General features: G+C 40.6%; 1 non-coding gene across 1 annotated transcript; it reads left to right on the top strand.

Moving 5' to 3' along the window:
• Window positions 1-713: 713 nt before the first annotated feature.
• Window positions 714-820, top strand: LOC118670407. Its single transcript, XR_004972308.1, has one exon. It is a non-coding gene; the product is annotated as a U6 spliceosomal RNA (small nuclear RNA).
• Window positions 821-10,553: the final 9,733 nt, after the last annotated feature.

Raw genomic sequence — 10,553 nt, 5'->3', positions numbered from 1 at the left:
TCTAGAGATACAAAACCGGTAAATCTTTCCCTGGTAGCTCCTTCCCCAGAGGCTAAATACTTGCCTTCAACGGACACCTATCTGCTGATGACTCCCGCAGTAAGAAAAGATCTGTCTCCTACACTTCAAACTCTGTCATCCACCAACTGGACATCTTCACTAGGCAATTACAACTCAGCCATGTCTAAAAATTAACTAGTTACTACTTCCCCAAATCTGCTTTAACCTCAAAACCTAATAACCCATAAATCTTCTGAGGATCCTTGTACATTCAAGAACCAAATTCAGCCTCCAACTGTGACAGAATAGTAAGAAGCTAGGAAAATTCCAGGACTAGCAGAATAGGGAAACTCAAGATACAGCCATTTGCAGCCACTTAGTAAATCCTATCTTTCCTAAACCAAGAACACTTAAGAATAAATGGTTTGCAGTGCTCCCCAGAGTTAAATAGCTTAAATTACCCTACTCAGGGAGACTGATAACAAATCCAGCTAGTGTCCACACCCAAAGACAGACAAATTCAGAGAATAATCTCTTTTTGGTACAACAGCATAAAGCAGATGAATATTCTATTGATTCGACCTCCAACAAGACCTTCCCTAAATACCAAGGCTTTAAATAAAAAATCTTTGTTGAAATATGCTATTGAGTAATGTTTTGACTCTTAAAGTTCTAGTGATGTGAACACATTGTAAGGAATAAAAATGTCCAGAGTGCTCGCTTCGGCAGCACGTATACTAAAATCAGAATGATACAGATAAGATTAGCATTGCCCCTGCGCAAGGATGACATGCAAATTCGTGAAGCATTCCATTTAAAAATGTCCGGAAGTGCAGAAAAACAGATATGGAACTCTGATAAGCTCGAATTGCTGAATTTATTAACCTGAAATCGCTTGTCTCTCAATTTCTTATGTCAGAAAATGCATTGCTTGCTGTTTAAGCAAGTTTTAGTTGTAGTCAGGAGCATCCTGAGTATAAACACAGGGCAAAAGGGGTAGAAACTAATAATTTTATTCCCCTTGTAATGTCTTTGTCCTTTTTTTAAAAAAAGTTTATTTATTTCAGAAAGAGGAAGAGAGAGGGAAAGAGAGACAGAAACATCAATGATGAGACACAACAAAATGAAAAGGAAGCCCACTGAAGGGGAGGACATATTTGGCAATGATATACCTGACAATTAGGATCCCAGCACTCTCTCCCTCCAGTGGGCATGCCTGTGCCATTCCAGTCCTCCTCTCCTTCCTCCAAAGGCACGTATGCCCTAACTTCTGAGGGACCCCATGAGGCTTGCAACCAAGGGAGCAATGGACAGCTGCAACTCAACCTGGGCCCCCTAAACCTGTCTCCAAGACCCCCTTTCTCTGACTTCCCAGTGAGCTGAGGCAGCCCAGCCTAGGCTCTCCTGCTGCTTCTTCTATGCCCTTCCTTGTTTCCCTGTCCTAAGGATGCTTTTGCTGTGGGGCCAATAAATTGTTGAAATATTTCCTTCAAGAAGACAAGAACCAATAACACAGCTTCAGCAGAGTTTTCCTGAAAACCTATCCCATTCATCTTGCATCTCCATTCTTACTGCTTCTTCCTCAGTGCATTCATTCAAATATTCATAGGATGTCATAGGAGAGAAAAGGTACTAGCGATTATGGAGACCACGTTTCTCTTAATATATATTTTTACTGATTTCATAGAGGAATGGAGAGGGGGAAAGAAATAGGAACATCGATGATGAGAGAGAATCATTGGTTGGCTGCCTCCTGCAGGCCCCACACTGAGGTAGAGCCCACAACCCAGGCATGTGCCCTGACTGGGAATCGAACCATAACCTCCTGGTTCATAGGTCGATGCCCAACCACTGAGACACACCAGCCAGGCTATGGAGACCACATTTTAATGGTTGTGAAAAGTAAAAATAAACAAGTGAAATAAATGTTCACATATTTCTATTTAAGCCACCGTGACAAAATATTATTTCAACACATAATTAATATTAAAAAGTACCTGAGATATTTACTTTTTTAATATGAAGTCTATGAAATTCAATGTATATTTCACACGTAATAAATCTCCGTTCAAGCTAAATTTTCAATGATAACCACGTAAAATGTAGTGATGGCAAAATAAAACAAATAGTTAATTGACAAATATTTCACTTTACTTCAGTTTTATATTTCAATTAATTAAAATCAAATCGAATCACACAGTCAGCTGTTTAGTTGCACTACCAAATTTCAAGTATTACACAATGCAGTTATTTAAGGGTTTCTTTTAAAATGCAAATGTCGTTGCTTTAGGCTGAATTCCACACTGCACCTGTCTAAACACCAACATTACCCTAGAAAATCAAGAGTCTAAATCAGGGGTGGGGAACGGTCTGCCAGAGGGCCATATAAGGCACGCAAAATCATTTGGCTTAGCCCTGCCAAGGCAGCAGAAATTCAATAACTCTAGGAGCTTTTTTCATGGCCACATAAATCTATATTAAGTAAATTATATTAAGCGAACAATGTTATAAATATCTAAATGTCCCTTCGCAGAAAAAAAGATTCCCCATCTCTGTTAATCACTACAACATTCCCTTGGGTCTGAAGGTAAAAATTCTATGAAGAGTCAAGGAGCAGCTTGGTAGGGGAACCTAAGCCTTAATCCTCAGAGCACAATTCACAATTCTCAATCCTGCAAGCAGGGCCTCCAGTTCCTAGCCCTGGTCGATTTTACAGAATGTCTCTAGCAGCAACAGTATTCCCACATCAGCCCCACCCCCTCCAGCCTAGATTCCGCCTAGGTTACTTGAAGCAGCCCGTCTGGGCTCCCGTAGCAACAAAGAATGACCTTTGGTCATTCAACTGTCCCTCTCCAACTTGCCCCAAAACATGGAGAACTTGGAAGAAAGGTGATCTGTAGAGCAAAGTATTTCTTAACAACCACCCAAGTGATAGAATCAAGTGTTTTATTCATCCCCCAGCCTTACTCAGATAAAACTGAGCATTCCTTCCTTTACTATCTGTGCAAAGATATTTATCATATCAACTGATTGCACTTTGTTTGCAATGCATCTCCTCATCCTGGACTTTGGTCTTGGTGCTTATCCTCTAAGCTCAAAACGTGAGTTTTACTTTGGGGACAAAAGAGCAAATCTAAGCATAGACTAGATATTAGCTACTATTAGGGAATTCTAATAATGGTATTACGATTGCATAGAATGCTCTTATTAAGAGACCTAACTTTTCATGAGTCCATACACATAAAAAAAGAAGACACCTATTGGATTAAGAACATGGGTAAAGTGGTGCTCATTGCCTTATTCTCTCAACTTGTTTTATGTCTGAAATTTTTCATTTAAAAAGAGAGCAACCAAAGGACTTTTTATGCATGCATATTAGCATATCCCATGGACACAGGCACTGAGGCAGCAGAGGCTTGCCTGGGTGGGAATGGCTGGGGGGGACGTGGGTCAGGGGAGGGGAGGGCTAGTCAATTGGGGAAAAAGAGGTCAAATGTAAAACTTTAGACCAGTGGTTCTCAACCTTCCTAATGCCGCGACCCTTTAATACAGTTCTTCATGTTGTGGTGACCCCCAACCATAAAATTATTTTCGTTGCTACTTCATAACTGTAATTTTGATACTGTTAGGAATGGTAATGTAAATATCTGATATGCAGGATGTATTTTCATTGTTACAAATTGAACATAATTAAAGCATAGTGATTAATCACAAAAACAATATGTAATTATATGTGGTTTTCCAATGGTCTTAGGCGACCCCTGTGAAAGGGTCGTTCGACCCCCAAAGGGGTCACGACCCACAAGTTGAGAACCGCTGTTTTAGAAACTAAAAATAAATAAGTAAATCATTTCTAAAAGAGAAAAAAAAAAGTTGGATATTGCCATAGGTGGACTGGCGCAGTGGATAGAACGTCGGTCTGCAGACCGGAGTTTCCCGGGTTCGATTCCAGTCAAGGGCACGTACCTTGGTTGCAGGCTGGTCCCCGACCTGGGCCCTGGTCAGGGCACATGCAGGAAGCAACCAATAGATGTGTTTCTCTCACATGGGTATTTCTGTCTTTCATTCTTTTAAGTTGGATGTTTATCTTAAAAATAAAAATGAATAAACAAACAAACAAAAAAGAATAAAGAGCCCTGGCTGGTTTGGCTCAGTGGATAGATCATCGACCTGTGAACTGAAGGGTCTCAAGTTCAATTCTGGTCAAGGGCACATGCCTGGGTTGAGAGCTCGATTCCCACTGGGGGTGTGCAGGAGGCAGCTGATCAATGATTCTTTCTCATCATTGATGTTTCTCTCTCTCCCTCTTCCTTCCTCTCTAAAATCAATAAAAAAATATTTTTAAAAAATTAATAAAAACAAATGATTCTTTTTTTTTTTTTTTTTAAGAAGCACTGATCTTACATGGTGAATAATCTGGAGAGATTTTCCAACTCTGCTGTATTCATCTGCAAATATTCTTTTAGAATAAAGGAATAGAGTTTCCTCCTTTCCAAATGTCAATTTTTCCAATACTTGTTTTCAGGAGGTGGCTCTTCTGGAAACAGAATCTTTAAATGTTGCCGAAACTGGTTTGGCTCAGTGGATAGAGCGTCGGCCTGAGGACTGAGGGGTCCCAGGTTCGTATTCCGGTCAAGGGCATGTACCTGGGTTGCGGGCACATCCCCAGTGGGAGGTGTGCAGGAGGCAGCTGATCGATGTTTCTCTCCCATTGATGTTTCTAACACTCTATCTCTCTCCCTTCCTCTCTGTAAAAACTCAATAAAATATATTTTTTAAAATAAATAAATAAATAAATGTCAGGGTTGGTTAGGAAAGTTATGTTGGATGTACTTGCATGTTCTTGCCTCCTGCAGGCCCAACATCACTGACTCTGTGGCACCTTTCCTCTTAACCAGAGCTTTGGTCTGTAGTTTGTTATTTAATCTAACTCCTTTTCTTCTGTGTGCATGTTAATCCTCACAGAGGATATTTTTCCATTGATTTTTAGAGAGAGTAGAAGGGAGAGGGAGAGACAGACAGAGAGAGAAATATCGTGAGAGACACATCCATTAGTTCTCTCCCGCACGCACACACATACAATACCGTGATGGATTTAGTCCTTTTTTCCTACTTTTACTAGTATTTCCATAGATAACTACAATGATGGAAATTTCTCCTTATTTTTCCATTTTTTTAAAAATATATTTTATTGATTTTTTACAGAGAGGAAGGGAGGGGGATAGAGAGTTAGAAACATCGATGAGAGAGAAACATCGATCAGCTGCCTCCTGCACATCTCCCACTGGGGATGTGCCCACAACCAAGGTACACGCCCTTGACCAGAATCGAACCTGGGACCTTTCAGTCCGCAGGCCGACGCTCTATCCACTGAGCCAAACCGGTTAGGGCTAATTTTTCCATTTTTAATAAAAGTAATAATTTTAAAAATATTTTTAGATTTGGAGTTTTCTATAATAAAAAAATATATACAAGAATATTTATGGCCCTGCCTAACTGGTTTGGCTCAGTGGATAGAACATCGGCCTACGGACTGAGGAGTCCCAGGTTCGATTCCGGTCAAGGGCATGTACCTTGGTTGCAGGCATATCCCCAGTAGGGGGTGTGCAGGAGGCAGCTGATCGATGTTTCTCTCTCATCGATGTTTCTAACTCTCTATCCCTCTCTCTTCTCTCTGTAAAAAATCAATAAAATATATTTTTAAAAAAAGAATATTTATGGAAGGCTCATTTGAGCCGCATCATAATGGCAAATATTTCAAAATTACACAGGACTGGGTGAATAAAGGATAGTATGCTATCTCTATATAATGGAATTTTAAGTAGTCATTAAAATATCATGTACTGAAATGGCAAAGGTCTAAGACTCTAAAACATATCATGAAAAAAACCCTGAAGAACAAATGATATAGACTTCTGTGTGTATATGCAGGGAGGGTTGAGAAGAGTATCTTCCCAACAATACAAAGGGCCAACAGGTGCATGAAAAGGTGCTAATTATTATTAATCACCAGGAAAATGCAAATCAAAGCCACAATGATTTATCACCACAATGAGATGGCAGCATTATTCTCAATAGTGGAGGTAAGGAAACAACCTAAGTGTCTGTCCACAGAAAAATGGGTTATAGAATATTAGTCAACTTTTTAATTTATTTTATTTTTGGTCATCTGGAAAACCGGATGGGCTGAGCCCCAGAATGGGGCCAGCCTATTAGTCAACTTTTTCAAAAGTTCTCATTTGCAATAAGATGGACGAATCTGACGAGTACTATGCTAAGTGAAATGTCAGACACAGAATGATAAAAATTGCAGGGTTATCACCTATACGTGCTATCTAAAAAGGTAACTAAGAGTCAGAGAATAGAAAAGTGATTGGCAGGGGCTAGGGGAGTAGGGGAAACAGGGAAAGGTTAGTAACATGGTACACACAAACTTCCAATTATAAGATGAATGAGGGCTGCCCTAGCTGGTTGGAGCGTTGGCCTGCAGACTGAAGGGTCTCAGGGTTGATTCGGGTCAAGGGCATGTACCTCCATTGCAGGTTCAGTCCCCAACCAGGTTTGTGCGGGAGACTACCAAACCATGTTTCCCCCTTTCTCTGTCTCTCCCCCTCCCTTCCACTCTCTCTAAAATCAATCTTTAAAAAATATCCTCTGGTGAGGATTAACAAAAGTGAAAATAGATGAATGGGTCTGAGGATCTAATGTATACCATGCTGACAATATAGTTTGTAACACTGTTCTGTATAATTGAAATTTGCTAAAAGAGTAGAATTGAAATGTTCTTATCTAAAAAGAAAGGTAAATATATGTATAAAGTGATAGAAGTGTTTAGTTCGATTAGGGGAATTCCTGACAACGTACATATAATACTGTATACTGAACATGTAACAAATCATCAACATTACATGCCTTAAATATCTTACACCTGTATTTGTCAGTTATACCTCAATAAAGCTGGAAAAGCTCAGTAACAATTTAAAAATTAAAACAATGCAGTCAATTTTAAATGTCAGATTAACAAAGAATAGTGATTGAAAATATCTAGGTGTGATAACCTTATTGCTCTTGGTTCAAGCTTAAATTTACAGAGGGTAATAGTTACCAAAACTTAAAATGTCACACCTAGAGGTACATTCTATTTTTGTGTACATTTTTCTGGAATATTTTTGCCCATTCTTTGCATTTCAATTCCCCTTGCTTTAGGAGTGTCCCTAATGGACAACATATCACTTAATTTAGACGCTGTTTTATTTACACAAGAGTGGCATTTCTTCTAGATGGTGACATTTATCATAATAATAAATGTTTGGTGTTGGTAGGTTTTTTGCTAAATGGGTTATTTTTCTTTTCCATTGCCTTTCCCCCTCTATTAGTTTAAAAGACATGTTCTATTTTAAATTTACTGCTAGTTCCCTTTATGTTTTTCAGTAGTATTCTTAAGTCCATATTTGTCAATCACAATGGAGATCATCATATATTAACACCCAAAGAAGTACACAATAAATTAATATGAAAAGAACAACGCTGCAAAGAAGTAATGTAGCACAATCTAAAATAATAATAAATGTTACTACAGCCATAGGGACATACACCAAGCGCATGTTATTTGGTATGGGGTTAGTTAATTTCACTTTTGGCATCATACATTTCTGTGACTTTTAATCAATTTGTATAATGAGGTCAGTTTTATAATAAACATGATTACTTTTGTAATCATAAAAAAGATACGTTTTTAAGGAAAAGTGTCTTAACTATATGCCCCCACTGGAATCTCCCTCCTAGGAATTTCTCCCATAGAAGTTTATCCTTAAAAACTATAAATATTATGGCTTCAATCCAAGATGGAAGCATAGGCAGACCCTGAACTCACCTTCTCCCAAGAACACATGGAATTTACACCTACAGACAGCAATTACTCCTGAAGAACTGAGGGCCGACTACATAGCTTCTATGTTATCGAAGTGAGAGGAGGGAGGGGGGAGAGAGAGAGAGAGAGAGAGAGAGAGAGAGAGAGAGAGCCACACAGACTTCTCCAGGCCCAGGAATTCCCCCCAACTCAACTCACAGGGCTCTAGCTACAGCTCGCACTCAGCTATGGCTTGTCCCCTGGACTCCCTGCAGACCACACCCGCTTCAGTGGCTTACCTCTGCGAATCCCTATGGCTCAAACCAGCTCCAGCTTCCAGGGTGGCCGGTCCCTGCTCTGGCTGTAAGTCCAGACCCTGATAAGTCGTGTGGCCTGTCACTACTCCAGCTACAGGTCCAGACTCTGCTAAGTCTTGTCCCTCCCCTCTGCCTGTGGCCACTCATGCTCCAGCATCAGCTGACCTGTCAAAACACCCAGGATACACAGCTACTACACAGGTCACTCCTTCAAGACCAGTAGAGGTTGCTGTTCCACCAAAAGCGATTCAAACCAACACAGAGAGCCCTAGCTGGTTTGGCTTAGTGGATAGAGCATCGGCCTGCGGAAGGAAGAGAACCGGGTTTGAGTCCTGTCAAGGGCACATGCCTGGGTTGCAGGCTTGATCCCCAGTGGGGGACATGCAGGAGGCAGCTGAGCAATAATTCTCTATCATCATTGATGTTTCTATCGCTCTCTCCCTCTCCCTTCCTCTCTGAAATCAATAAATATATTAACACACACACACACACACACACACACACACACACACACACACAGTCCAAATGAGACAGAAAAATATGGAGCCAGACAAAACCCCAGAAAAATAACTAAATGAAATAGACACAAGCAATTAATCAGGTAAGAATTCAAAGCACTGATTATAAGGATGTTCATTGATCTCAGTGAGAACTTCAACCAGAAGATAGAAAACAATAAACAGCCATAAATGAGGAATAAAATAACTGAAATGAATACATTAGTTGGAATAAATAGCCGATTAGATGAAGCAGAGAATCGAATTAGTGATTTGGAAGACAAGGTAGTGGAAAACACCCAATTGAGCAAAAAGAAAAATAAATTTTAAAAAATGAGGAGCCTGGCCCTGGAGAGGTTATCTCAGTGGACAGAGTCAGCCTGGGACTGAAGGATCCTGGGTTCAATCTGGGTTGCAGGCACAGTCCCCAGTGGGGGTGTGCAGGAGGCAGCAGATCAATAATTATCTCTCATCATTGATGTTTCTATCTCTTTCTCCCCCCCCCTCTGAAGTCAATAAAAACACATTAAAAATTAATGAATACAAATTAAAAATGAGGATAGTTTAAGGGACCTCTGGGACAATGTCAAGAGTACCAACATTTTGCCTGGCTGGTGTGGCTCAGAGATTGGGCGTTGATCTATGAACCAGGAGGTCATGGTTCGATTCCCAGTCAGGGTATATGCCCGGTTGCAGGCTCGATCCCAGTAGGGGGCGTGCAGGAGGCGGCCGGCCCATGAATGACTGATGTTCCTCTCATCACTGATGTTTCTACCTCTCTCTCCCTCTCCCTTCCTCTTTGAAATCAATTAAAAAAATTAAAAAGGGTACCAACACTTGGCCCTAGTCGGTTTGTCTCGGTGGATAGAGCATTGGCCTGCGGGTCCTCTTAGCAAAAAGGGGTGAGGCCAGACCTGGGGCTGGTAAAGTAAGCCTGGACCATCTTGTGCCCAAAGAGTGACAGGCACAGAGCCATTTTGAAGGAGCTCCCACTGGCCAAATCAGGGACAGTCTGAGCATCAGGGTAAGTACTGTAACAATAGTAATGAATTATAACCCATTGAATAAAATCAGAATCCATAGATCCACACGGACAGAAGTAAATAAATTAGTAAAATGTGTACTAATATAAATGCAGAAGGAATGATAGAGTTTGAAAATCAATATGGTAATTTGATTCAGTAAGAGCCATCTGTGTACTATAAGGAATAAGATATTCTCAAAACTTCAAATAATCTCCCCACGGGTTAGTTAGTACTCTTCTAGAAACTTGGAGGACATGTCCAGGACTTGGTGATCAAAGATAACATCACCAGTAAGGGAACGAGTCACAATCGCCTGCAACCTGCTAGGATCACCTGCAGAACACAGCGTCACTTCTAGGGTATTCCTGCCACCTATGCATAACCTGAGACTAATGGAGTATCAGATTAACCCAAACCAAGGGACAAACTACAAAATAACTGGCCCCATTTCTGAAAAATGTCAAAGTTCAGAGGACAAAGAAAGATGAAGACTGACGCATATGAAGAAAATTAAAGAAACATGACAGCTGAAATGCAACAGGTGATCCTGAATTGGATCCTGGACCTGAAATATTCTCACTGCAGAGGACAAGTAGGACAATGGGTGGAATCTTAATAAAGCCTGTGGGGGCCCTAACCGGTTTGGCTCAGTGGATAGAGCGTTGGCCTGCAGACTGAAATGTCCCAGGTTCGATTCCGGTCAGGGGCATGTACCTTGGTTGCGTGCACATCCCCAGTAGGGCGTGTGCAGGAGGCAGCTGGTCGATGTTTCTCTCTCATCGATGTTTCTAACTCTCTATCCCTCTCCCTTCCTCTCTGTAAAAAATCAATAAAATATATTTAAAAAAATAAAAATAAAAAATAA

The sequence above is a fragment of the Myotis myotis genome, unplaced genomic scaffold (assembly GCF_014108235.1).
Source record: "Myotis myotis isolate mMyoMyo1 unplaced genomic scaffold, mMyoMyo1.p scaffold_m19_p_15, whole genome shotgun sequence".
NCBI classification, from domain to species: domain Eukaryota; kingdom Metazoa; phylum Chordata; class Mammalia; order Chiroptera; family Vespertilionidae; genus Myotis; species Myotis myotis.
This window is presented reverse-complemented; position numbering and strand designations above follow the sequence as displayed.